Source organism: Lissotriton vulgaris, chromosome 1_1 (assembly GCF_964263255.1).
Source record: "Lissotriton vulgaris chromosome 1_1, aLisVul1.2, whole genome shotgun sequence".
Taxonomy (NCBI): Eukaryota; Metazoa; Chordata; class Amphibia; order Caudata; family Salamandridae; genus Lissotriton; species Lissotriton vulgaris.
The window spans coordinates 243,738,235-243,763,887 of NC_141685.1; the positions used below are offsets into that span (position 1 = coordinate 243,738,235).

General features: G+C 41.9%; 17 non-coding genes across 17 annotated transcripts; all 17 read right to left on the minus strand.

The window, feature by feature from the left end:
- Nucleotides 1-2,833: 2,833 nt before the first annotated feature.
- TRNAC-GCA (transfer RNA cysteine (anticodon GCA)) lies at nt 2,834-2,905 on the minus strand. Its single transcript has one exon. It is a non-coding gene; the product is annotated as a tRNA-Cys (tRNA).
- A 1,011-nt stretch (nt 2,906-3,916) lies between these two features.
- Nucleotides 3,917-3,988, minus strand: TRNAC-GCA (transfer RNA cysteine (anticodon GCA)). The gene has a single exon. It is a non-coding gene; the product is annotated as a tRNA-Cys (tRNA).
- Nucleotides 3,989-4,998: 1,010 nt separating this feature from the next.
- Nucleotides 4,999-5,070, minus strand: TRNAC-GCA (transfer RNA cysteine (anticodon GCA)). The gene has a single exon. It is a non-coding gene; the product is annotated as a tRNA-Cys (tRNA).
- A 1,010-nt stretch (nt 5,071-6,080) lies between these two features.
- Nucleotides 6,081-6,152, minus strand: TRNAC-GCA (transfer RNA cysteine (anticodon GCA)). Its single transcript has one exon. It is a non-coding gene; the product is annotated as a tRNA-Cys (tRNA).
- A 6,042-nt stretch (nt 6,153-12,194) lies between these two features.
- TRNAC-GCA (transfer RNA cysteine (anticodon GCA)) lies at nt 12,195-12,266 on the minus strand. The gene has a single exon. It is a non-coding gene; the product is annotated as a tRNA-Cys (tRNA).
- A 1,012-nt stretch (nt 12,267-13,278) lies between these two features.
- TRNAC-GCA (transfer RNA cysteine (anticodon GCA)) lies at nt 13,279-13,350 on the minus strand. Its single transcript has one exon. It is a non-coding gene; the product is annotated as a tRNA-Cys (tRNA).
- A 1,309-nt stretch (nt 13,351-14,659) lies between these two features.
- TRNAC-GCA (transfer RNA cysteine (anticodon GCA)) lies at nt 14,660-14,731 on the minus strand. The gene has a single exon. It is a non-coding gene; the product is annotated as a tRNA-Cys (tRNA).
- Nucleotides 14,732-15,742: 1,011 nt separating this feature from the next.
- TRNAC-GCA (transfer RNA cysteine (anticodon GCA)) lies at nt 15,743-15,814 on the minus strand. The gene has a single exon. It is a non-coding gene; the product is annotated as a tRNA-Cys (tRNA).
- A 1,012-nt stretch (nt 15,815-16,826) lies between these two features.
- On the minus strand, nt 16,827-16,898 carry TRNAC-GCA (transfer RNA cysteine (anticodon GCA)). The gene has a single exon. It is a non-coding gene; the product is annotated as a tRNA-Cys (tRNA).
- A 1,011-nt stretch (nt 16,899-17,909) lies between these two features.
- TRNAC-GCA (transfer RNA cysteine (anticodon GCA)) lies at nt 17,910-17,981 on the minus strand. Its single transcript has one exon. It is a non-coding gene; the product is annotated as a tRNA-Cys (tRNA).
- A 1,012-nt stretch (nt 17,982-18,993) lies between these two features.
- Nucleotides 18,994-19,065, minus strand: TRNAC-GCA (transfer RNA cysteine (anticodon GCA)). The gene has a single exon. It is a non-coding gene; the product is annotated as a tRNA-Cys (tRNA).
- Nucleotides 19,066-20,076: 1,011 nt separating this feature from the next.
- Nucleotides 20,077-20,148, minus strand: TRNAC-GCA (transfer RNA cysteine (anticodon GCA)). The gene has a single exon. It is a non-coding gene; the product is annotated as a tRNA-Cys (tRNA).
- Nucleotides 20,149-21,160: 1,012 nt separating this feature from the next.
- Nucleotides 21,161-21,232, minus strand: TRNAC-GCA (transfer RNA cysteine (anticodon GCA)). The gene has a single exon. It is a non-coding gene; the product is annotated as a tRNA-Cys (tRNA).
- A 1,011-nt stretch (nt 21,233-22,243) lies between these two features.
- On the minus strand, nt 22,244-22,315 carry TRNAC-GCA (transfer RNA cysteine (anticodon GCA)). Its single transcript has one exon. It is a non-coding gene; the product is annotated as a tRNA-Cys (tRNA).
- A 1,012-nt stretch (nt 22,316-23,327) lies between these two features.
- Nucleotides 23,328-23,399, minus strand: TRNAC-GCA (transfer RNA cysteine (anticodon GCA)). The gene has a single exon. It is a non-coding gene; the product is annotated as a tRNA-Cys (tRNA).
- Nucleotides 23,400-24,411: 1,012 nt separating this feature from the next.
- Nucleotides 24,412-24,483, minus strand: TRNAC-GCA (transfer RNA cysteine (anticodon GCA)). The gene has a single exon. It is a non-coding gene; the product is annotated as a tRNA-Cys (tRNA).
- Nucleotides 24,484-25,493: 1,010 nt separating this feature from the next.
- On the minus strand, nt 25,494-25,565 carry TRNAC-GCA (transfer RNA cysteine (anticodon GCA)). The gene has a single exon. It is a non-coding gene; the product is annotated as a tRNA-Cys (tRNA).
- Between the last annotated feature and the right edge of the window lie 88 nt (nt 25,566-25,653).

The following is a 25,653-nucleotide window of genomic DNA, read 5'->3' on the forward strand; positions in this document are numbered from 1 at the left end:
CCTCTCACACGGAAGATTGGATTAGGCAGCTTGCTGACTTTTTTATCACAAAAATCATAAAGATTCAGGACTCTTTTCCCCCTGTGGCTCCTTCTGTGGTTGCCGCTGCCCCAGTTTCCAACTGGAGGTCGGCTTCTACCTCAGAGGTAGAGCCAGGGGCCACATTATCGGTTCTTCCCCAGTTGTCCTGTGAAACCTCACTTGAGCTACTATCCCGGCTTCAATCCGGTTCACCTTTGGATGCCTGTCCAGCTAAGTGTCTGGCCAAGGTGGCTTCGGCAGTGAACAGCTTGCTGAACCCCCTGCTCAATTTGTCACTCAGCTCCGGGGTGGTACCTCGAGAATGGAAACATGCACTCATTCTGCCGCTGATCAAAAAACCTTTGTTAGATCCCCTGCAGCTAGTTAACTATAGACCGATCTCCCTCCTCCCTGCTCTGGCGAAGGTGGTTGAGAAACATGTTCAACACTCTCTCACCACCTTTATCGAGAATAATAACCTGCTCCACGATTCTCAATCTGGCTTCCGCGCTAATTACAGCACGGAGACAGCCCTCGTGGAGGTGACCGACGCCATCAGGGAGACGCTCGATCTGGGGGGAAAGGCTATGTTAGTCATGCTCGACCTGTCGGCGGCGTTCGACACCGTCCCCCACGCAGGCCTCCTTTTAAGACTCAGGGAGATAGGACTGAGGGGGACGGTGCTGGACTGGTTCCAATCCTTCCTAACCGACCGTCGGCAGGTGATCTGGGCTCCACCGTTCTCCGCGGAAATGCCATCGCTAGAGGTGGGGGTGCCTCAAGGGTCCATTCTGAGCCCCACCATGTTTAACATCTATATGGCCCCTCTGGCGAGGGTCGCGGAGGCTTATGGGGCCCGGGTCATCTCATACGCTGATGACACTCAGCTCCTGTTTACATGCAGGAAGGGAGAGGTGTTTGACGGCGACAGAATTAAAGACTGTTTGAGTGCAGTTTTCAAGTGGTTTCAGCGGCACAGCCTGAAATGCAACTCAGATAAGTCTGAGCTGCTCTTTTTTTCGGCTGTGCCCCTGATCCTGGGTGGAAGTCGTGGTGGCCCCAGGATATGTTTCCTCCTGAGACGTCATCCTCCCAAGTGAAAAACCTTGGAGTTGTATTCGATGACGATCTCTCATTTCGACCCCACATTTTGGGGCTATCGGGGAAATGCTTCGGCATCCTTAAGATGCTTAGGAAATTCCTCCCACTGCTTTCCCTACAATACCGTAAGACCGTAGTCCAGGCGCTTGTGGGATCTACATTAGATTACGCTAATGCGCTCTTTGCAGGTCTGCCAAAGTACCTCTTGTCCAGACTGCAAATCGTCCAAAACTCGGCAGCTAGAGCCATATTTGGCCTACCAAGGAGAGCCAGCGCCTCAGTGCTGCTTAAAAGGCTGCACTGGCTACCTATTTCGAGTAGAAATAGGTTCAAATTCTCACGTTGGCATTTAAAGCCCTTCATTCTATTGGCCCCGGCTACATTAGGAAGCGCATTGCTCCCTATGTTCCGCGGAGGATGTTGCGGTCTGCCGATTTGGCAAAAATGGTAGTTCCTGCTGTGAAACGAGTCCGGATGGGAGGCCGGTCCTTCCAATACGTGGCGGCTCGTTTTTGGAATGAGCTCCCTCTCTCCCTCCGCAAAGCCAATAATCTTCTGGCTTTCAGGAAGGAGCTGAAGACCGTGCTTTTCTCTACATGATCTCTGTGACTGCTGCGTCTCTGCTTTGTTGTTTTCTGAGTTTTTCAGGCCTCTTTGCTAAAGCGCCGGGACACCCCTCGGGGTAGCCGTGCGCTCTAAAAGTACGGCTATAACATAACATAACATAACATCAGTACATCATGAAAGAGTGAGAGGATCATGCTAAGTTGTGCCGGAAAGTACAACCTTGAAACCGTGGAACTGTAGAAGTAGTTCTTAATATTATGTATTAAAGGAAAAATGGATCATTAAAAAAAATATATGTATTTGTTTGATTGGTATTTTATTTGAATAGGCAGTGGTACATAGGACCAATGCCTGCACTTAAAATGTTTGTTTTGAAACATTCTCAAAGGGGAAGAGGTTTTTACGGGATACCTTATTGTTTCATGTTTGGTTACCACAATCACTCAGATGGTGATGAAGTATGATTGTTTTGGGCCACATTACGGTGGAAAACCATTTCTACATACCACTACAATTCGGTATTTGGAAGGTACACCCAAACACCCCTTTCACGGACCTTCGATTTAATACATCAAAAAAAGCCACTTTGTGCTTGCAACTGGCCTGATTCTTCAGGCCAGCCTTCTTGCAACTGCAACAATGGTTCGTACATCTTGCACGTAGGCAGAGCATTTAAGGAGAAATTAAATAGTTCCTACGTTGCACAAAAATGAAGTGCTTCAAACAAGCACATACTTTGGATGCACAGGGAAAAGGTGGAATATATGTAAGACTGAGGACACATGTGAAATGAGAAATAGACTGACTGCATCGCTGCACAGTATTCTAAGCCATTTCTTTAGTGCGATTCAAGAAAGCACCAAACAGTATAACAAATTTGTCAATTTATTTCATAGTCCATTCCCTTTCTTTAGTGCTGTAAAAGGAAGAGCCAAATTCCAAAATAGATCAATGATCTTTCAGAAAGTTCCCAAATGGAACACCAAGCCGAGTGTTAAAACTGCATTTACTCACAGGTTTTGAGCAGCAGACTCTGTAATGATATTAAAGTGCAATATCCAAGGGAACACTGACTCTGTCAAAGATGATCCAAAAGGAATTGATGAAAAGTCCCAACTACAAACAACAGAATCAAAATAGTCTGAGGGGACACCCGGATTTGAACCAGGGACCTCTTGATCTGCAGTCAAATGCTCTACCACTGAGCTATATCCCCAGCTGTCAGCCAAAATCAGAATGACAATATATCAGTACATCATGAAAGAGTGCGAGGATCATGCTAAGTTGTGCCGGAAAGTACAGGCTTGAAACTGTGGAACTGTAGAAGTAGTCCTTAATAATATTTATTAAAGTAAAACTGGATCATTTAAAAAACAGATTAATTTGTTTCATTGCTATTTTATTTGAATAGGCAGTGGTACATAAGACCAATGCCTCTACATACAATGATTGTTTTGAAACATTCTTAAAGGGGAAGAGGTTTTTACGTGACACATTATCATTTGATGATTGGTTACCACAATCACCGAGATGGTGGTGAAGTATGATTGTTTTTTGGCCAAATTACGATGGAAAAACATTTCTACATACCACTACAATTCGGTATTTGGAAGGAACACCCAAACACCCCTTTCAAGTACCTTCAATTTAATACATCAAAAAAAGCCACTTTGTGCTTGCAACTGGCCTGATTCTTCAGACCAGCCTTCTTGCAACTGCAACGAGGGTTTGTACATCTTGCACGTAGGCAGAGCTTTCGAAGAGAAATTAAATAGTTCCTAATTTGCACAAAAATGAAGTGCTTCAAACAAACACATACTTTGTATGGACAGAGAAGAGATGGAATATATGTAAGACTGAGGACACAGGTGTAATGAGAAATAGATTGATTGCATAGCTGCCCAGTATTCTAAGCCATTTCTTTAGTGCGATTCAAGAGAGCACCAAACAGTATAACAAATTTGTCAATTGGTTTCATAGTCCATTCCCTTTGTTTAGAGCTGTGAAAGATAGAGCCGAATTCCAAAATAGATCAATGATGTTTCAGAAATTTCCCATAGGGAATACCAAGCCCAGTGTAAAAAATGCAGTTACTCACAAGTTTTAATCAGCAAAACTGTAATGTTATTAAAGTCTAACATCCAAGGGAACACTGACTCTGTCAAAGATGATCCAAATGGGATTCATGAAAATTCCCAACTACAAACAGCAGATTCAAAATAGTATGAGGGGACACCCGGATTTGAAACAGGGACCTCTTGATCTGCAGTCAAATGCTCTACCACTGAGCTATATCCCCTGCTGTCAGCCAAGATCAGAATGACAATATATCAGTACATCATGAAAGAGTGAGAGGATCATGCTAAGTTGTGCCGGAAAGTACAACCTTGAAACCGTGGAACTGTAGAAGTAGTTCTTAATATTATGTATTAAAGGAAAAATGGATCATTAAAAAAAATATGTATTTGTTTGATTGGTATTTTATTTGAATAGGCAGTGGTACATAGGACCAATGCCTGCACTTAAAATGTTTGTTTTGAAACATTCTCAAAGGGGAAGAGGTTTTTACGGGATACCTTATTGTTTCATGTTTGGTTACCACAATCACTCAGATGGTGATGAAGTATGATTGTTTTGGGCCACATTACGGTGGAAAACCATTTCTACATACCACTACAATTCGGTATTTGGAAGGTACACCCAAACACCCCTTTCACGGACCTTCGATTTAATACATCAAAAAAAGCCACTTTGTGCTTGCAACTGGCCTGATTCTTCAGGCCAGCCTTCTTGCAACTGCAACAATGGTTCGTACATCTTGCACGTAGGCAGAGCATTTAAGGAGAAATTAAATAGTTCCTACGTTGCACAAAAATGAAGTGCTTCAAACAAGCACATACTTTGGATGCACAGGGAAAAGGTGGAATATATGTAAGACTGAGGACACATGTGAAATGAGAAATAGACTGACTGCATCGCTGCACAGTATTCTAAGCCATTTCTTTAGTGCGATTCAAGAAAGCACCAAACAGTATAACAAATTTGTCAATTTATTTCATAGTCCATTCCCTTTCTTTAGTGCTGTAAAAGGAAGAGCCAAATTCCAAAATAGATCAATGATCTTTCAGAAAGTTCCCAAATGGAACACCAAGCCGAGTGTTAAAACTGCATTTACTCACAGGTTTTGAGCAGCAGACTCTGTAATGATATTAAAGTGCAATATCCAAGGGAACACTGACTCTGTCAAAGATGATCCAAAAGGAATTGATGAAAAGTCCCAACTACAAACAACAGAATCAAAATAGTCTGAGGGGACACCCGGATTTGAACCAGGGACCTCTTGATCTGCAGTCAAATGCTCTACCACTGAGCTATATCCCCAGCTGTCAGCCAAAATCAGAATGACAATATATCAGTACATCATGAAAGAGTGCGAGGATCATGCTAAGTTGTGCCGGAAAGTACAGGCTTGAAACTGTGGAACTGTAGAAGTAGTCCTTAATAATATTTATTAAAGTAAAACTGGATCATTTAAAAAACAGATTAATTTGTTTCATTGCTATTTTATTTGAATAGGCAGTGGTACATAAGACCAATGCCTCTACATACAATGATTGTTTTGAAACATTCTTAAAGGGGAAGAGGTTTTTACGTGACACATTATCATTTGATGATTGGTTACCACAATCACCGAGATGGTGGTGAAGTATGATTGTTTTTGGCCAAATTACGGAGGAAAAACATTTCTACATACCACTACAATTCGGTATTTGGAAGGAACACCCAAACACCCCTTTCAAGTACCTTCGATTTAATACATCAAAAAAATCCACTTTGTGCTTGCAACTGGCCTGATTCTTCAGACCAGCCTTCTTGCAACTGCAACGAGGGTTTGAACATCTTGCACGTAGGCAGAGCTTTCAAGGAGAAATTAAATAGTTCCTACGTTGCACAAAAATGAAGTGCTTCAAACAAGCACATACTTTTAATGCACAGGGAAAAGGTGGAATATATGTAAGACTGAGGACACAGGTGAAATGAGAAATAGACTGACTGCATCGCTGCACAGTATTCTAAGCCATTTCTTTAGTGCGATTCAAGAAAGCATCAAACAGTATAACAAATTTGTCAATTTGTTTCATAGTCCATTCCCTTTCTTTAGTGCTGTAAAAGGAAGAGCCAAATTCCAAAATAGATCAATGATCTTTCAGAAATTTCCCATAGGGAATACAAAGCCCAGTGTAAAAAATGCAGTTACTCACAAGTTTTAATCAGCAACACTGTAATGGTATTAAAGTGTAACATCCAAGGGAACACTGACTCTGTCAAAGATGATCCAAATGGGATTCATGAAAATTCCCAACTACAAACAGCAGATTCAAAATAGTATGAGGGGACACCCGGATTTGAACCAGGGACCTCTTGATCTGCAGTCAAATGCTCTACCACTGAGATATATCCCCAGCTGTCAGCCAAGATCAGAATGACAATATATCCTGAGGGTATCCTGAGGTATCCTGAGGCTGAGAATTCACTTGGCGCCTCGCTGTTGGTCGCGCTGGTCGCGTTTCCTTGTGCATTGCCCTGCAGCATTTTAAAGCCCCGTTTTTTCGCATTTATTTTTATTTTATTTGTATTATCCCTCGTTTTTAGCTCCCCTCCTGCCCCCTACCTTGCACATAATTTCTGGAACAACCACCGCTGTTTGGCGGGTCCGGTTCTGGGGAGGTTGTGGTTGACCGCGGACATCTTGCCTTGGGTAGTGGAGTGTGAGCGCCATCTTGGAGCGTCCAGGTGAGCTGGGACGCGGAGAGCACGCTATTTAGGGCGAGCATCACGAGGGGATTACCTGGTAAGGTATCCTGAGGCTGAGAATTCACTTGGCGCCTCGCTGTTGGTCGCGCTGGTCGCGTTTCCTTGTGCATTGCCCTGCAGCATTTTAAAGCCCCGTTTTTTCGCATTTATTTTTATTTTATTTGTATTATCCCTCGTTTTTAGCTCCCCTCCTGCCCCCTACCTTGCACGTAATTTCTGGAACAACCACCGCTGTTTGGCGGGTCCGGTTCTGGGGAGGTTGTGCTTGACGGCGGACATCTTGCCTTGGGTAGTGGAGTGTGAGCGCCATCTTGGAGCGTCCAGGTGAGCTGGGACGCGGAGAGCACGCTATTTAGGGCGAGCATCACGAGGGGATTACCTGGTAAGGTATCCTGAGGCTGAGAATTCACTTGGCGCCTCGCTGTTGGTCGCGCTGGTCGCGTTTCCTTGTGCATTGCCCTGCAGCATTTTAAAGCCCCGTTTTTTCGCATTTATTTTTATTTTATTTGTATTATCCCTCGTTTTTAGCTCCCCTCCTGCCCCCTACCTTGCACATAATTTCTGGAACAACCACCGCTGTTTGGCGGGTCCGGTTCTGGGGAGGTTGTGGTTGACGGCGGACATCTTGCCTTGGGTAGTGGAGTGTGAGCGCCATCTTGGAGCGTCCAGGTGAGCTGGGACGCGGAGAGCACGCTATTTAGGGCAAGCATCACGACGGGATTACCTGGTAAGGTATCCTGAGGCTGAGAATTCACTTGGCGCCTCGCTGTTGGTCGCGCTGGTCGCGTTTCCTTGTGCATTGCCCTGCAGCATTTTAAAGCCCCGTTTTTTCGCATTTATTTTTATTTTATTTGTATTATCCCTCGTTTTTAGCTCCCCTCCTGCCCCCACCTTGCACATAATTTCTGGAACAACCACCGCTGTTTGGCGGGTCCGGTTCTGGGGAGGTTGTGGTTGACGGCGGACATCTTGCCTTGGGTAGTGGAGTGTGAGCGCCATCTTGGAGCGTCCAGGTGAGCTGGGACGCGGAGAGCACGCTATTTAGGGCGAGCATCACGAGGGGATTACCTGGTAAGGTATCCTGAGGCTGAGAATTCACTTGGCGCCTCGCTGTTGGTCGCGCTGGTCGCGTTTCCTTGTGCATTGCCCTGCAGCATTTTAAAGCCCCGTTTTTTCGCATTTATTTTTATTTTATTTGTATTATCCCTCGTTTTTAGCTCCCCTCCTGCCCCCTACCTTGCACATAATTTCTGGAACAACCACCGCTGTTTGGCGGGTCCGGTTCTGGGGAGGTTGTGGTTGACGGCGGACATCTTGCCTTGGGTAGTGGAGTGTGAGCGCCATCTTGGAGCGTCCAGGTGAGCTGGGACGCGGAGAGCACGCTATTTAAAGCTCGCTTGAATTCGCGCAGCGGTTACGCGCAGCGGTGGCGCCCTCACTGCGCCTGAGTCGTGCCAGAGTCCTGCCCGTCTGCGCCTGTCCGCGATCCGGAGGCGTTTGAGGCGGGACTCTGGAACTCTTCTTATCTATCTTGCAGGTTGGCTTTTCATGATTGTTGAGCCGGCGCTTTGCCCCGCTTTGCCAGGATGATCTCCTATAGCGCTGCTGCCTTGTTTGCTCTTCGTCCCCCTCGAGTGGGATGCAATTCTCTTTTCCCCGGAGGCCGCCTTCTGGGTAAAGGCTGTCCCGTCTGTGGGTGGCGCGCTTCGCCTACACCAACACCTATCCCCTCTGTCTCCACTCTGTCTTGTCATAGTGCCCTCTTGAACACCAGGTCCCTGGCTTGTCACTCTTCGGATATCTGGGATCTTTTGGCACATTCTAAACTATCATGTCTTTTTCTGACTGAGACGTGGTTAGGGGCAGGCTCGGAACCGGACATTGCCTGTGCCCTGCCTTCTAACTATACCATCTTAAGGAAAGACAGAGTTGGGGGCAGAGGTGGTGGAGTGGCCTTGATAGTAGACAAGGCTTTGGGGTGTTCGTCCTTCCCGGTGGACAATATCACAGGATGTGAAGCCCTTGGTTTCAATCTCCATCTTTCGGCCACTCAGACGTGTACAGGGATTCTCATCTATAGACCACCGGGTCCCATTGGCTCTTTTTTTGAGGACCTGCAGTCTGCTTTAGCTACACCCTGCATGCGAGTAGAGCACTGCATGCTGCTGGGCGACTTAAACTTGCACATGGATTCAATAACAGACGCTGAAGCGTCCAAACTGCGGGACATCACTACACTGCTGGGCCTCGCCCCTTTCATAGATAGTCCCACCCATGTCAAAGGCCACACGCTTGACTTAATTTTTTCTACGGTTCCTATCGAGGTGTCCCCGCCGCTCCCTGTTCTCTGGTCAGACCATTTTATAATAAATTTTGTTATAATACATGAGTCTAGGACCAGCCAAAGATCACAGAGGGAGAAGACTCGACAGTCTAGAGCTTTTCACTTAGTGACAGCTGACATGCTCTCTGATGCGCTAAATCAACACCTGTGCCAACTGACAGGGCACCTAGATGTTGATGTAACTTTGGTACAGAACTGGTTACAAACAAGTTTTGAGAAGTTAGCCCCTTTGAAGGCAGCTAGAACAGCCCCTTGCCATGACTCCGCTCCTTGGTTTACCCCCACACTACGTACAATGCGCCAAGATTGCAAAAAGGCGGAAAGACTCTGGCGCCGTATGTACGATCCTGTGGAGAAGACCAAGTATCGTGATGTTATGAAACTGTATCACAAACAGATTGCCGTAGCCAAAAAGGACTACCTCGAACATAGAATAGACCAAGCTGATAACACGAGCAGGGAACTGTTCAGAATTGTGAAGGAGTTTGTAGATCCGGCCACAGGCGCCCTCTCACACTCTCACACGGAAGATTGGATTAGGCAGCTTGCTGACTTTTTTGTCACAAAAATCATAAAGATTAAGGACTCTTTTCCCCCTGTGGCTCCTTCTGTGGTTGCCGCTGCCCCAGTTTCCAACTGGAGGTCGGCTTCTACCTCAGAGGTAGAGCCAGGGCCCACATTATCGGTTTTTCACCAGTTGTCCTGTGAAACCTCACTTGAGCTACTATCCCGGCTTCCATCCGGTTCACCTTTGGATGCCTGTCCAGCTAAGTGTCTGGCCAAGGTGGCTTCGGCAGTGAACAGCTTGCTGAACCCCCTGCTCAATTTGTCACTGAGCTCCGGGGTGGTACCTCGAGAATGGAAACATGCACTCATTCTGCCGCTGATCAAAAAACCTTTGTTAGATCCCCTGCAGCTGGCTAACTATAGACCGATCTCCCTCCTCCCTGCTCTGGCGAAGGTGGTTGAGAAACATGTTCAACACTCTCTCACCACCTTTATCGAGAATAACAACCTGCTCCACGATTCTCAATCTGGCTTCCGCGCTAATTACAGCACGGAGACAGCCCTCGTGGAGGTGACCGATGCCATCAGGGAGACGCTCGATCTGGGGGGAAAGGCTATGTTAGTCATGCTCGACCTGTCGGCGGCGTTCGACACCGTCCCCCACGCAGGCCTCCTTTTAAGACTCAGGGAGATAGGACTGAGGGGGACGGTGCTGGACTGGTTCCAATCCTTCCTAGCCGACCGTCGGCAGGTGATCTGGGCTCCACCGTTCTCCGCGGAAATGCCATCGCTAGAGGTGGGGGTGCCTCAAGGGTCCATTCTGAGCCCCACCATATTTAACATCTATATGGCCCCTCTGGCGAGGGTCGCGGAGGCTTATGGGGCCCGGGTCATCTCATACGCTGATGACACTCAGCTCCTGTTTACATGCAGGAAGGGAGAGGTGTTTGACGGCGACAGAATTAAAGACTGTTTGAGTGCAGTTTTCAAGTGGTTTCAGCGGCACAGCCTGAAATGCAACTCAGATAAGTCTGAGCTGCTCTTTTTCGGCTGTGCCCCTGATCCTGGGTGGAAGTCGTGGTGGCCCCAGGATATGTTTCCTCCTGAGACGTCATCCTCCCAAGTGAAAAACCTTGGAGTTGTATTCGATGACGATCTCTCATTTCGACCCCACATTTTGGGGCTATCGGGGAAATGCTTCGGCATCCTTAAGATGCTTAGGAAATTCCTCCCACTGCTTTCCCTACAATACCGTAAAACCGTAGTCCAGGCGCTTGTGGGATCTAGATTAGATTACGCTAATGCGCTCTTTGCAGGTCTGCCAAAGTACCTCTTGTCCAGACTGCAAATCGTCCAAAACTCGGCAGCTAGAGCCATATTTGGCCTACCAAGGAGAGCCAGCGCCTCAGTGCTGCTTAAAAGGCTGCACTGGCTACCTATTTCGAGTAGAATTAGGTTCAAAATTCTCACGTTGGCATTTAAAGCCCTTCATTCTATTGGCCCCGGCTACATTAGGAAGCGCATTGCTCCCTATGTTCCGCGGAGGATGTTGCAGTCTGCCGATTTGGCAAAAATGGTAGTTCCTGCTGTGAAACGAGTCCGGATGGGAGGCCGGTCCTTCCAATACGTGGTGGCTCGTTTTTGGAATGAGCTCCCTCTCTCCCTCCGCAAAGCCAATAATCTTCTGGCTTTCAGGAAGGAGCTGAAGACCGTGCTTTTCTCTACATGATCTCTGTGACTGCTGCGTCTCTGCTTTGTTGTTTTCTGGGTTTTTCAGGCCTCTTTGCTAAAGCGCCGGGACACCCCTCGGGTAGCCGTGCGCTCTAAAAGTACGGCTATAACATAACATAACATAACATCAGTACATCATGAAAGAGTGAGAGGATCATGCTAAGTTGTGCCGGAAAGTACAACCTTGAAACTGTGGAACTGTAGAAGTAGTTCTTAATATTATTTATTAAAGGAAAAATTGATCATTAAAAAATATATATGTATTTGTTTGATTGGTATTTTATTTGAATAGGCAGTGGTACATAGGACCAATGCCTGCACTTAAAATGTTTGTTTTGAAACATTCTCAAAGGGGAAGAGGTTTTTACGGGATACCTTATTGTTTCATGTTTGGTTACCACAATCACTCAGATGGTGATGAAGTATGATTGTTTTGGGCCACATTACGGTGGAAAAACATTTCTACATACCACTACAATTCGGTATTTGGAAGGTACACCCAAACACCCCTTTCACGGACCTTAGATTTAAAACATCAGAAAAAGCCACTTTGTGCTTGCAAATGGCCTAATTCTTCAGGCCAACCTTCTTGCAACTGCAACAATGGTTCGTACATCTTGCACGTAGGCAGAGCATTTAAGGAGAAATTAAATAGTTCCTACGTTGCACAAAAATGAAGTGCTTCAAACAAGCACATACTTTGGATGCACAGGGAAAAGGTGGAATATATGTAAGACTGAGGACACAGGTGAAATGAGAAATAGACTGACTGCATCGCTGCACAGTATTTTAAGCCATTTCTTTAGTGCGATTCAAGAGAGCACCAAACAGTATAACAAATTTGTCAATTTGTTTCATAGTCCATTCCCTTTCTTTAGTGCTGTAAAAGGAAGAGCCAAATTCCAAAATAGATCAATGATCTTTCAGAAATTTCCCAAAGGGAATACCAAGCCGAGTGTTAAAACTCCATTTACTCACAGGTTTTGAGCAGCAAACTATGTAATGTTATTAAAGTGCAATATCCAAGGGAACACTGACTCTGTCAAAGATGATCCAAAAGGAATTGATGAAAAGTCCCAACTACAAACAACAGAATCAAAATAGTCTGAGGGGACACCCGGATTTGAACCAGGGACCTCTTGATCTGCAGTCAAATGCTCTACCACTGAGCTATATCCCCAGCTGTCAGCCAAAATCAGAATGACAATATATCAGTACATCATGAAAGAGTGCGAGGATCATGCTAAGTTGTGCCGGTAAGTACAACCTTGAAACTGTGGAACTGTAGAAGTAGTTCTTAATATTATTTATTAAAGGAAAAATGGATCATTAAAAAAAATATATGTATTTGTTTGATTGGTATTTTATTTGAATAGGCAGTAGTACATAGGACCAATGCCTGCACTTAAAATGTTTGTTTTGAAACATTCTCAAAGGGGAAGAGGTTTTTACGGGATACCTTATTGTTTCATGTTTGGTTACCACAATCACTCAGATGGTGATGAAGTATGATTGTTTTGGGCCAAATTACGGTGGAAAACCATTTCTACATACCACTACAATTCGGTATTTGGAAGGTACACCCAAACACCCCTTTCACGGACCTTCGATTTAAAACATCAGAAAAAGCCACTTTGTGCTTGCAAATGGCCTGATTCTTCAGGCCAGCCTTCTTGCAACTGCAACAATGGTTCGTACATCTTGCACGTAGGCAGAGCATTTAAGGAGAAATTAAATAGTTCCTATGTTGCACAAAAATGAAGTGCTTCAAACAAGCACATACTTTGGATGCACAGGGAAAAGGTGGAATATATGTAAGACTGAGGACACAGGTGAAATGAGAAATAGACTGACTGCCTTGCTGCACAGTATTCTAAGCCATTTCTTTAGTGCGATTCAAGAAAGCACCAAACAGTATAACAAATTTGTCAATTTATTTCATAGTCCATTCCCTTTCTTTAGTGCTGTAAAAGGAAGAGCCAAATTCCAAAATAGATCAATGATCTTTCAGAAAGTTCCCAAATGGAACACCAAGCTGAGTGTTAAAACTGCATTTACTCACAGGTTTTGAGCAGCAAACTCTGTAATGATATTAAAGTGCAATATCCAAGGGAACACTGACTCTGTCAAAGATGATCCAAAAGGAATTGATGAAAAGTCCCAACTACAAACAACAGAATCAAAATAGTCCGAGGGGACACCCGGATTTGAACCAGGGACCTCTTGATCTGCAGTCAAATGCTCTACCACTGAGCTATATCCCCAGCTTTTCAGTAAAATCAGAATGACATAATATCAGTACATCATGAAAGAGTGAGAGGATCATGCTAAGTTGTGCCGGAAAGTACAGGCTTGAAACTGTGGAACAGGAGAAGTAGTCCTTAATATTATTTATTAAAGTAAAACTGGATCATTTAAAAAACAGATTAATTTGTTTCATTGCTATTTTATTTGAATAGGCAGTGGTACATAAGACCAATGCCTCTACATACAATGATTGTTTTGAAACATTCTTAAAGGGGAAGAGGTTTTTACGTGACACATTATCATTTGATGATTGGTTACCACAATCACGGAGATGGTGGTGAAGTATGATTGTTTTTTGGCCAAATTACGGAGGAAAAACATTTCTACATACCACTACAATTCGGTATTTGGAAGGAACACCCAAACACCCCTTTCAAGTACCTTCGATTTAATACATCAAAAAAAGCCACTTTGTGCTTGCAACTGGCCTGATTCTTCAGACCAGCCTTCTTGCAACTGCAACGAGGGTTTGAACATCTTGCACGTAGGCAGAGCTTTCAAGGAGAAATTAAATAGTTCCTACGTTGCACAAAAATGAAGTGCTTCAAACAAGCACATACTTTTAATGCACAGGGAAAAGCTGGTATGCACCTGTTACAACGCATTCGTTACTACGCACTACCATTACAACGCGACTTTTACAACGCATACCATTACAACGCATTGCGCTGGGGGGCGCTATAGGATAGGGAATAAGTATAATTTACTATCCAACACCTTCCCTAGGGTCCACGGGGACTGGAGTTAGAATAGTAAATTATACTTACCACTATCCAGCACCCCAAAGCGCTATGCGTTGTAATGGTATGCGTTGTAATGGTCGCATTGTAATGGTAGGTAGTTGTATCGGTATACGTTGTAACATGGTACATCCAAGCTGGAATATATGTAAGACTGAGGACACAGGTGAAATGAGAAATAGACTGACTGCATCGCTGCACAGTATTCTAAGCCATTTCTTTAGTGCGATTCAAGAGAGCACCAAACAGTATAACACATTTGTCAATTTGTTTCATAGTCCATTCCCTTTCTTTAGTGCTGTAAAAGGAAGAGCCAAATTCCAAAATAGATCAATGATCTTTCAGAAATTTCCCAAAGGGAATACCAAGCCGAGTGTTAAAACTCCATTTACTCACAGGTTTTGAGCATCAAACTAAGTAATGCTATTAAAGTGCAATATCCAAGGGAACACTGACTCTGTCAAAGATGATCCAAAAGGAATTGATGAAAAGTCCCAACTACAAACAACAGAATCAAAATAGTCTGAGGGGACACCCGGATTTGAACCAGGGACCTCTTGATCTGCAGTCAAATGCTCTACCACTGAGCTATATCCCCAACTTTTCAGTAAAATCAGAATGACATAATATCAGTACATCATGAAAGAGTGAGAGGATCATGCTAAGTTGTGCCGGAAAGTACAGGCTTGAAACTGTGGAACAGGAGAAGTAGTAGTTAATATTATTTATTAAAGGAAAGCTGTATCATTTAAAAAACGGATTACTTTGTTTCATTGCTATTTTATTTGAATAGGCAGTGGTACATAAGACCAATGCCTCTACATACAATGATTGTTTTGAAACATTCTTAAAGGGGAAGAGGTTTTTACGTGACACATTATCATTTGATGATTGGTTACCACAATCACCGAGATGGTGGTGAAGTATGATTGTTTTTTGGCCAAATTACGATGGAAAAACATTTCTACATACCACTACAATTCGGTATTTGGAAGGAACACCCAAACACCCCTTTCAAGTACCTTTGATTTAATACATCAAAAAAAGCCACTTTGTGCTTGCAACTGGCCTGATTCTTCAGACCAGCCTTCTTGCAACTGCAACGAGGGTTTGTACATCTTGCACGTAGGCAGAGCTTTCAAGGAGAAATTAAATAGTTCCTAAGTTGCACAAAAATGAAGTGCTTCAAACAAACACATACTTTGTATGGACAGAGAAGAGATGGAATATATGTAAGACTGAGGACACAGGTGTAATGAGAAATAGATTGATTGCATAGCTGCCCAGTATTCTAAGCCATTTCTTTAGTGCGATTCAAGAGAGCACCAAACAGTATAACAAATTTGTCAATTGGTTTCATAGTCCATTCCCTTTGTTTAGAGCTGTGAAAGGTAGAGCCGAATTCCAAAATAGATCAATGATGTTTCAGAAATTTCCCATAGGGAATACCAAGCCCAGTGTAAAAAATGCAGTTACTCACAAGTTTTAATCAGCAACACTGTAATGGTATTAAAGTGTAACATCCAAGGGAACACTGACTCTGTCAAAGATGATCCAAATGGGATTCATGAAAATTCCCAACTACAAACAGCAGATTCAAAATAGTATGAGCGGACACCCGGATTTGAACCAGGGACCTCTTGATCTGCAGTCAAATGCTCTACCACTGAGTTATATCCCCAGCTGTCAGCCAAGATCAGAATGACAATATATCAGTACATCATGAAAGAGTGAGAGGATCATGCTAAGTTGTGCCGGAAAGTACAACCTTGAAACTGTGGAACTGTAGAAGTAGTTCTTAATATTATGTATTAAAGGAAAAATGGATCATTAAAAAAAATATATGTATTTGTTTGATTGGTATTTTATTTGAATAGGCAGTGGTACATAGGACCAATGCCTGCACTTAAAATGTTTGTTTTGAAACATTCTCAAAGGGGAAGAGGTTTTTACGGGATACCTTATTGTTTCATGTTTGGTTACCACAATCACTCAGATGGTGATAAAATATGATTGTTTTGGGCCACATTACGGTGGAAAAACATTTCTACATACCACTACAATTCGGTATTTGGAAGGTACACCCAAACACCCCTTTCACGGACCTTCGATTTAAAACATCAGAAAAAGCCACTTTGTGCTTGCAAATGGCCTGATTCTTCAGGCCAGCCTTCTTGCAACTGCAACAATGGTTCGTACATCTTGCACGTAGGCAGAGCATTTAAGGAGAAATTAAATAGTTCCTACGTTGCACAAAAATGAAGTGCTTCAAACAAGCACATACTTTGGATGCACAGGGAAAAGGTGGAATATATGTAAGACTGAGGACACAGGTGAAATGAGAAATAGACTGACTGCATCGCTGCACAGTATTCTAAGCCATTTCTTTAGTGCGATTCAAGAGAGCACCAAACAGTATAACACATTTGTCAATTTGTTTCATAGTCCATTCCCTTTCTTTAGTGCTGTAAAAGGAAGAGCCAAATTCCAAAATAGATCAATGATCTTTCAGAAATTTCCCAAAGGGAATACCAAGCCGAGTGTTAAAACTCCATTTACTCACAGGTTTTGAGCATCAAACTAAGTAATGCTATTAAAGTGCAATATCCAAGGGAACACTGACTCTGTCAAAGATGATCCAAAAGGAATTGATGAAAAGTCCCAACTACAAACAACAGAATCAAAATAGTCTGAGGGGACACCCGGATTTGAACCAGGGACCTCTTGATCTGCAGTCAAATGCTCTACCACTGAGCTATATCCCCAACTTTTCAGGAAAATCAGAATGACATAATATCAGTACATCATGAAAGAGTGAGAGGATCATGCTAAGTTGTGCCGGAAAGTACAGGCTTGAAACTGTGGAACAGGAGAAGTAGTCGTTAATATTATTTATTAAAGGAAAGCTGTATCATTTAAAAAACGGATTACTTTGTTTCATTGCTATTTTATTTGAAAAGGCAGTGGTACATAAGACCAATGCCTCTACATACAATGATTGTTTTGAAACATTCTTAAAGGGGAAGAGGTTTTTACGTGACACATTATCATTTGATGATTGGTTACCACAATCACCGAGATGGTGGTGAAGTATGATTGTTTTTTGGCCAAATTACGATGGAAAAACATTTCTACATACCACTACAATTCGGTATTTGGAAGGAACACCCAAACACCCCTTTCAAGTACCTTTGATTTAATACATCAAAAAAAGCCACTTTGTGCTTGCAACTGGCCTGATTCTTCAGACCAGCCTTCTTGCAACTGCAACGAGGGTTTGTACATCTTGCACGTAGGCAGAGCTTTCAAGGAGAAATTAAATAGTTCCTAAGTTGCACAAAAATGAAGTGCTTCAAACAAACACATACTTTGTATGGACAGAGAAGAGATGGAATATATGTAAGACTGAGGACACAGGTGTAATGAGAAATAGATTGATTGCATAGCTACCCAGTATTCTAAGCCATTTCTTTAGTGCGATTCAAGAGAGCACCAAACAGTATAACAAATTTGTCAATTGGTTTCATAGTCCATTCCCTTTGTTTAGAGCTGTGAAAGGTAGAGCCGAATTCCAAAATAGATCAATGATGTTTCAGAAATTTCCCATAGGGAAAACCAAGCCCAGTGTAAAAAATGCAGTTACTCACAAGTTTTAATCAGCAACACTGTAATGGTATTAAAGTGTAACATCCAAGGGAACACTGACTCTGTCAAAGATGATCCAAATGGGATTCATGAAAATTCCCAACTACAAACAGCAGATTCAAAATAGTATGAGGGGACACCCGGATTTGAACCAGGGACCTCTTGATCTGCAGTCAAATGCTCTACCACTGAGTTATATCCCCAGCTGTCAGCCAAGATCAGAATGACAATATATCAGTACATCATGAAAGAGTGAGAGGATCATGCTAAGTTGTGCCGGAAAGTACAACCTTGAAACTGTGGAACTGTAGAAGTAGTTCTTAATATTATGTATTAAAGGAAAAATGGATCATTAAAAAAAATATATGTATTTGTTTGATTGGTATTTTATTTGAATAGGCAGTGGTACATAGGACCAATGCCTGCACTTAAAATGTTTGTTTTGAAACATTCTCAAAGGGGAAGAGGTTTTTATGGGATACCTTATTGTTTCATGTTTGGTTACCACAATCACTCAGATGGTGATAAAGTATGATTGTTTTGGGCCACATTACGGTGGAAAAACATTTCTACATACCACTACAATTCGGTATTTGGAAGGTACACCCAAACACCCCTTTCACGGACCTTCGATTTAAAACATCAGAAAAAGCCACTTTGTGCTTGCAAATGGCCTGATTCTTCAGGCCAGCCTTCTTGCAACTGCAACAATGGTTCGTACTTCTTGCACGTAGGCAGAGCATTTAAGGAGAAATTAAATAGTTCCTACGTTGCACAAAAATGAAGTGCTTCAAACAAGCACATACTTTGGATGCACAGGGAAAAGGTGGAATATATGTAAGACTGAGGACACAGGTGAAATGAGAAATAGACTGACTGCATCGCTGCACAGTATTCTAAGCCATTTCTTTAGTGCGATTCAAGAGAGCACCAAACAGTATAACACATTTGTCAATTTGTTTCATAGTCCATTCCCTTTCTTTAGTGCTGTAAAAGGAAGAGCCAAATTCCAAAATAGATCAATGATCTTTCAGAAATTTCCCAAAGGGAATACCAAGCCGAGTGTTAAAACTCCATTTACTCACAGGTTTTGAGCATCAAACTAAGTAATGCTATTAAAGTGCAATATCCAAGGGAACACTGACTCTGTCAAAGATGATCCAAAAGGAATTGATGAAAAGTCCCAACTACAAACAACAGAATCAAAATAGTCTGAGGGGACACCCGGATTTGAACCAGGGACCTCTTGATCTGCAGTCAAATGCTCTACCACTGAGCTATATCCCCAACTTTTCAGTAAAATCAGAATGACATAATATCAGTACATCATGAAAGAGTGAGAGGATCATGCTAAGTTGTGCCGGAAAGTACAGGCTTGAAACTGTGGAACAGGAGAAGTAGTAGTTAATATTATTTATTAAAGGAAAGCTGTATCATTTAAAAAACGGATTACTTTGTTTCATTGCTATTTTATTTGAATAGGCAGTGGTACATAAGACCAATGCCTCTACATACAATGATTGTTTTGAAACATTCTTAAAGGGGAAGAGGTTTTTACGTGACACATTTTCATTTGATGATTGGTTACCACAATCACCGAGATGGTGGTGAAGTATGATTGTTTTTTGGCCAAATTACGATGGAAAAACATTTCTACATACCACTACAATTCGGTATTTGGAAGGAACACCCAAACACCCCTTTCAAGTACCTTTGATTTAATACATCAAAAAAAGCCACTTTGTGCTTGCAACTGGCCTGATTCTTCAGACCAGCCTTCTTGCAACTGCAACGAGGGTTTGTACATCTTGCACGTAGGCAGAGCTTTCAAGGAGAAATTAAATAGTTCCTAAGTTGCACAAAAATGAAGTGCTTCAAACAAACACATACTTTGTATGGACAGAGAAGAGATGGAATATATGTAAGACTGAGGACACAGGTGTAATGAGAAATAGATTGATTGCATAGCTGCCCAGTATTCTAAGCCATTTCTTTAGTGCGATTCAAGAGAGCACCAAACAGTATAACAAATTTGTCAATTGGTTTCATAGTCCATTCCCTTTGTTTAGAGCTGTGAAAGGTAGAGCCGAATTCCAAAATAGATCAATGATGTTTCAGAAATTTCCCATAGGGAATACCAAGCCCAGTGTAAAAAATGCAGTTACTCACAAGTTTTAATCAGCAACACTGTAATGGTATTAAAGTGTAACATCCAAGGGAACACTGACTCTGTCAAAGATGATCCAAATGGGATTCATGAAAATTCCCAACTACAAACAGCAGATTCAAAATAGTATGAGGGGACACCCGGATTTGAACCAGGGACCTCTTGATCTGCAGTCAAATGCTCTACCACTGAGTTATATCCCCAGCTGTCAGCCAAGATCAGAATGACAATATATCAGTACATCATGAAAGAGTGAGAGGATCATGCTAAGTTGTGCCGGAAAGTACAACCTTGAAACTGTGGAACTGTAGAAGAAGTTCTTAATATTATGTATTAAAGGAAAAATGGATCATTAAAAAAAATATATGTATTTGTTTGATTGGTATTTTATTTGAATAGGCAGTGGTACATAGGACCAATGCCTGCACTTAAAATGTTTGTTTTGAAACATTCTCAAAGGGGAAGAGGTTTTTATGGGATACCTTATTGTTTCATGTTTGGTTACCACAATCACTCAGATGGTGATAAAGTATGATTGTTTTGGGCCACATTACGGTGGAAAAACATTTCTACATACCACTACAATTCGGTATTTGGAAGGTACACCCAAACACCCCTTTCACAGACCTTCGATTTAAAACATCAGAAAAAGCCACTTTGTGCTTGCAAATGGCCTGATTCTTCAGGCCAGCCTTCTTGCAACTGCAACAATGGTTCGTACATCTTGCACGTAGGCAGAGCATTTAAGGAGAAATTAAATAGTTCCTACGTTGCACAAAAATGAAGTGCTTCAAACAAGCACATACTTTGGATGCACAGGGAAAAGGTGGAATATATGTAAGACTGAGGACACAGGTGAAATGAGAAATAGACTGACTGCATCGCTGCACAGTATTCTAAGCCATTTCTTTAGTGCGATTCAAGAGAGCACCAAACAGTATAACACATTTGTCAATTTGTTTCATAGTCCATTCCCTTTCTTTAGTGCTGTAAAAGGAAGAGCCAAATTCCAAAATAGATCAATGATCTTTCAGAAATTTCCCAAAGGGAATACCAAGCCGAGTGTTAAAACTCCATTTACTCACAGGTTTTGAGCATCAAACTAAGTAATGCTATTAAAGTGCAATATCCAAGGGAACACTGACTCTGTCAAAGATGATCCAAAAGGAATTGATGAAAAGTCCCAACTACAAACAACAGAATCAAAATAGTCTGAGGGGACACCCGGATTTGAACCAGGGACCTCTTGATCTGCAGTCAAATGCTCTACCACTGAGCTATATCCCCAACTTTTCAGTAAAATCAGAATGACATAATATCAGTACATCATGAAAGAGTGAGAGGATCATGCTAAGTTGTGCCGGAAAGTACAGGCTTGAAACTGTGGAACAGGAGAAGTAGTAGTTAATATTATTTATTAAAGGAAAGCTGTATCATTTAAAAAGCGGATTACTTTGTTTCATTGCTATTTTATTTGAATAGGCAGTGGTACATAAGACCAATGCCTCTACATACAATGATTGTTTTGAAACATTCTTAAAGGGGAAGAGGTTTTTACGTGACACATTATCATTTGATGATTGGTTACCACAATCACCGAGATGGTGGTGAAGTATGATTGTTTTTTGGCCAAATTACGATGGAAAAACATTTCTACATACCACTACAATTCGGTATTTGGAAGGAACACCCAAACACCCCTTTCAAGTACCTTTGATTTAATACATCAAAAAAAGCCACTTTGTGCTTGCAACTGGCCTGATTCTTCAGACCAGCCTTCTTGCAACTGCAACGAGGGTTTGTACATCTTGCACGTAGGCAGAGCTTTCAAGGAGAAATTAAATAGTTCCTAAGTTGCACAAAAATGAAGTGCTTCAAACAAACACATACTTTGTATGGACAGAGAAGAGATGGAATATATGTAAGACTGAGGACACAGGTGTAATGAGAAATAGATTGATTGCATAGCTGCCCAGTATTCTAAGCCATTTCTTTAGTGCGATTCAAGAGAGCACCAAACAGTATAACAAATTTGTCAATTGGTTTCATAGTCCATTCCCTTTGTTTAGAGCTGTGAAAGGTAGAGCCGAATTCCAAAATAGATCAATGATGTTTCAGAAATTTCCCATAGGGAATACCAAGCCCAGTGTAAAAAATGCAGTTACTCACAAGTTTTAATCAGCAACACTGTAATGGTATTAAAGTGTAACATCCAAGAGAACACTGACTCTGTCAAAGATGATCCAAATGGGATTCATGAAAATTCCCAACTACAAACAGCAGATTCAAAATAGTATGAGGGGACACCCGGATTTGAACCAGGGACCTCTTGATCTGCAGTCAAATGCTCTACCACTGAGTTATATCCCCAGCTGTCAGCCAAGATCAGAATGACAATATATCAGTACATCATGAAAGAGTGAGAGGATCATGCTAAGTTGTGCCGGAAAGTACAACCTTGAAACTGTGGAACTGTAGAAGTAGTTCTTAATATTATGTATTAAAGGAAAAATGGATCATTAAAAAAAATATATGTATTTGTTTGATTGGTATTTTATTTGAATAGGCAGTGGTACATAGGACCAATGCCTGCACTTAAAATGTTTGTTTTGAAACATTCTCAAAGGGGAAGAGGTTTTTACGGGATACCTTATTGTTTCATGTTTGGTTACCACAATCACTCAGATGGTGATGAAGTATGATTGTTTTGGGCCACATTACGGTGGAAAAACATTTCTACATACCACTACAATTCGGTATTTGGAAGGTACACCCAAACACCCCTTTCATGGACCTTCGATTTAAAACGTCAGAAAAAGCCACTTTGTGCTTGCAAATGGCCTGATTCTTCAGGCCAGCCTTCTTGCAACTGCAACAATGGTTCGTACATCTTGCACGTAGGCAGAGCATTTAAGGAGAAATTAAATAGTTCCTACGTTGCACAAAAATGAAGTGCTTCAAACAAGCACATACTTTGGATGCACAGGGAAAAGGTGGAATATATGTAAGCCTGAGGACACAGGTGAAATGAGAAATAGACTGACTGCATCGCTGCACAGTATTCGAAGCCATTTCTTTAGTGCGATTCAAGAAAGCACCAAACAGTATAACAAATTTGTCAGTTTATTTCATAGTCCATTCCCTTTCTCTTGTGCTGTAAAAGGAAGAGCCAAATTCCAAAATTGATCAATGATCTTTCAGAAAGTTCCCAAAGGGAACACCAAGCCGAGTGTTAAAACTGCATTTACTCACAGGTTTTGAGCAGCAAACTCTGTAATGATATTAAAGTGCAATATCCAAGGGAACACTGACTCTGTCAAAGATGATCCAAAAGGAATTGATGAAAAGTCCCAACTACAAACAACAGAATCAAAATAGTCTGAGGGGACACCCGGATTTGAACCAGGGACCTCTTGATCTGCAGTCAAATGCTCTACCACTGTGCTATATCCCCATCTTGTCATTAAAATCAGAATGACATAATATCAGTACATCATGAAAGAGTGAGAGGATCATGCTAAGTTGTGCCGGAAAGTACAGGCTTGAAACTGTGGAACAGGAGAAGTAGTCCTTAATATTATTTATTAAAGTAAAACTGGCTCATTTAAAAAACAGATTAATTTGTTTCATTGCTATTTTATTTGAATATGCAGTGGTACATAAGACCAATTCCTCTACATACAATGATTGTTTTGAAACATTCTTAAAGCGGAAGAGGTTTTTACATGACACATTATCATTTGATGATTGGTTACCACAATCACCGAGATGGTGGTGAAGTATGAATGTTTTTTGGCCAAATTACGGAGGAAAAACATTTCTACATACCACTACAATTCGGTATTTGGAAGGAACACCCAAACACCCCTTTCAAGTACCTTCGATTTAATACATCAAAAAAAGCCACTTTGTGCTTGTAACTGGCCTGATTCTTCAGACCAGCCTTCTTGCAACTGCAACAAGGGTTTGTACATCTTGCACGTAGGCAGAGCTTTCAAGGAGAAATTAAATAGTTCCTACGTTGCACAAAAATGAAGTGCTTCAAACAAGCACATACTTTTAATGCACAGGGAAAAGGTGGAATATATGTAAGACTGAGGACACAGGTGAAATGAGAAATAGACTGACTGCATCGCTGCACAGTATTCTAAGCCATTTCTTTAGTGCGATTCAAGAAAGCATCAAACAGTATAACAAATTTGTCAATTTGTTTCATAGTCCATTCCCTTTCTTTAGTGCTGTAAAAGGAAGAGCCAAATTCCAAAATAGATCAATGATCTTTCAGAAATTTCCCAAAGGGAATACCAAGCCGAGTGTTAAAACTCCATTTACTCACAGGTTTTGAGCAGCAAACTCTGTAATGCTATTAAAGTGCAATATCCAAGGGAACACTGACTCTGTCAAAGATGATCCAAAAGGAATTGATGAAAAGTCCCAACTACAAACAACAGAATCAAAATAGTCTGAGGGGACACCCGGATTTGAACCAGGGACCTCTTGATCTGCAGTCAAATGCTCTACCACTGAGCTATATCCCCAGCTTTTCAGTAAAATCAGAATGACATAATATCAGTACATCATGAAAGAGTGAGAGGATCATGCTAAGTTGTGCCGGAAAGTACAGGCTTCAAACTGTGGAACAGGAGAAGTAGTCCTTAATATTATTTATTAAAGTAAAACTGGATCATTTAAAAAACAGATTAATTTTTTCATTGCTATTTTATTCAAATAGGCCGTGGTACATAAGACAAATGCCTCTACATACAATGATTGTTTTGAAACATTCTTAAAGGGGAAGAGGTTTTTATGTGACACATTATCATTTGATGATTGGTTACCACAATCACCGAGATGGTGGTGAAGTATGATTGTTTTTTGGCCAAATTACGATGGAAAAACATTTCTACATACCACTACAATTCGGTATTTGGAAGGAACACCCAAACACCCCTTTCAAGTACCTTCAATTTAATACATCAAAAAAAGCCACTTTGTGCTTGCAACTGGCCTGATTCTTCAGACCAGCCTTCTTGCAACTGCAACGAGGGTTTGTACATCTTGCACGTAGGCAGAGCTTTCAAGGAGAAATTAAATAGTTCCTAATTTGCACAAAAATGAAGTGCTTCAAACAAACACATACTTTGTATGGACAGAGAAGAGATGGAATATATGTAAGACTGAGGACACAGGTGTAATGAGAAATAGATTGATTGCATAGCTGCCCAGTATTCTAAGCCATTTCTTTAGTGCGATTCAAGAGAGCACCAAACAGTATAACAAATTTGTCAATTGGTTTCATAGTCCATTCCCTTTGTTTAGAGCTGTGAAAGGTAGAGCCGAATTCCAAAATAGATCAATGATGTTTCAGAAATTTCCCATAGGGAATACCAAGCCCAGTGTAAAAAATGCAGTTACTCACAAGTTTTAATCAGCAAAACTGTAATGTTATTAAAGTCTAACATCCAAGGGAACACTGACTCTGTCAAAGATGATCCAAATGGGATTCATGAAAATTCCCAACTACAAACAGCAGATTCAAAATAGTATGAGGGGACACCCGGATTTGAACCAGGGACCTCTTGATCTGCAGTCAAATGCTCTACCACTGAGCTATATCCCCAGCTGTCAGCCAAGATCAGAATGACAATATATCAGTACATCATGAAAGAGTGAGAGGATCATGCTAAGTTGTGCCGGAAAGTACAACC